At 30.8% G+C, this 1,683-nt stretch overlaps 1 long non-coding RNA gene across 1 annotated transcript; it reads left to right on the top strand.

The window, feature by feature from the left end:
- The first annotated feature begins 311 nt into the window (after positions 1–311).
- LOC136271173 (uncharacterized) lies at positions 312–1,455 on the top strand. Its single transcript, XR_010709032.1, has 4 exons — positions 312–429; positions 546–604; positions 756–893; positions 1,004–1,455. It is a non-coding gene; the product is annotated as an uncharacterized lncRNA (long non-coding RNA).
- The last annotated feature ends 228 nt before the right edge of the window (positions 1,456–1,683 follow it).

A 1,683-nucleotide genomic window follows, 5' to 3' on the forward strand; every position in this document is an offset into this window, starting at 1 on the left:
AAGAATAATGGTATATTTTGTTACATCTGGACTCCCCTTCCCCTCCTTTGAATGGTGATTTATAAACAACGTGCAGGCAGAATATGAAAAATTAGAAATATACGTACACTATCAAGTAAAAATCATGAACATTCATTACATTTTGAATAATTATAATTAAAACAAAAACAAAAACAACAACACATCAATTTGACGGATGTAAGCTTTAGACAGGCAATTAAGGAAGAGGGAAGTTTGCCCTCCATAGCTGCATACTTCATAGCTATAATATTAAAATATCTCCGGTTCATTTCAGATATTCGTTTGAAATTGAGCATGAACAATGTTTGAGGCTGATAAGCATTGCTTATCCCTTTGTAGCCTGATAATACCTACATTCTTACATGTAATTTGTGGCATCGATGTTAAATCGCAAGAAGTGTGTATTGAGTAAGAAACTTATTTACTATAAATGTTGATAATGATGTGATCTATTGTTGATGAACGTTATTAATTAAGTGTCCAAAATAAATTTCATTTTTGATCTTTTATAAACTTTTTAATAGGACCCTCACTGGATGTTGCTCTGGGTATTTCAAGAGTAACAATAACAACAGTTGCGTCCGTAAGTTCAAAATATTCAAATTTAACATTTTAATGTCTATTAGTAAAAACAAATAACAATTATTTGCATTCATCCTATTATTGATTTCATCAAAGCAATACAAACATCACTAATTAAAATGATTTTACTATTTTTTGTATTTGTATTTCAGCATGTATGCTTGGATACGATGGGCTTAATTGTACCATAATCTGTCCTTATCCTACATACGGAGAGGGATGCCAAGGTCTCTGTGCCTGTGACGAGGACATGTGTGATGTGTCTACAGGATGTAAACCAAACACAACAGGTAAGTGTATGAACTTGGTCTGCCTAGTACGTTGATAAAGGAGATTGATTTTAAACACAATTTTCTATTCGAAAATCCTTTCAATTATTTTCCTTTGTATTTTTCTTTAGAAACAATATCTTCTGTGGAAACAACTACTATTGGAAATGCCACATATCAGATTACAACGACATCTGTTTTAGGCGAGTTAAGCACACCTTTGTCAAAGACAAACAAAGTTTTGCTCTTCCTCACAAAAATGATTGGTGTTAAGACATCATTTTATTATCTGCTTACTTTGGATTGTGTTTATATGATCGAAAATGGCGAGAGATGCCACCTAAATTTTCGTCATCTGGTCAGCAAACCTCCGGATGCAGTACCGCGTATGAAAATATTGAGTTCGATTCCTTTTTCTCTGCTCGATAAAGTATCCCACTGATTTGTTAGAATGTAATGTAATGACTGAAAGCATGTTAAAGCTAATTCTTTTCTTTTAGGCTATGTTTTAAATACCAAATTACGCACTACTTGAAGGGATACATGTAACTTCCCGATAGCTTTATCAGCATACATTGTATATATATATATATATATATATATATATATATATATATATATATATATATATATATATATATATATATATATATATATATATTAGATTGTATAAAAGCTTGATAAAATTCAATTTTTTGAACGTTTAAAGGCTTGTATGTGTTAAATATTTTTTAAAGAATTAAATATACTGTGGAATCATTAATTTTGGTGGGGGTCAATTTTCGTGGATTGCTAGAATTTTACAGGCTCG

The sequence above is a fragment of the Magallana gigas genome, chromosome 9 (assembly GCF_963853765.1).
Source record: "Magallana gigas chromosome 9, xbMagGiga1.1, whole genome shotgun sequence".
Lineage (NCBI taxonomy): Eukaryota > Metazoa > Mollusca > Bivalvia > Ostreida > Ostreidae > Magallana > Magallana gigas.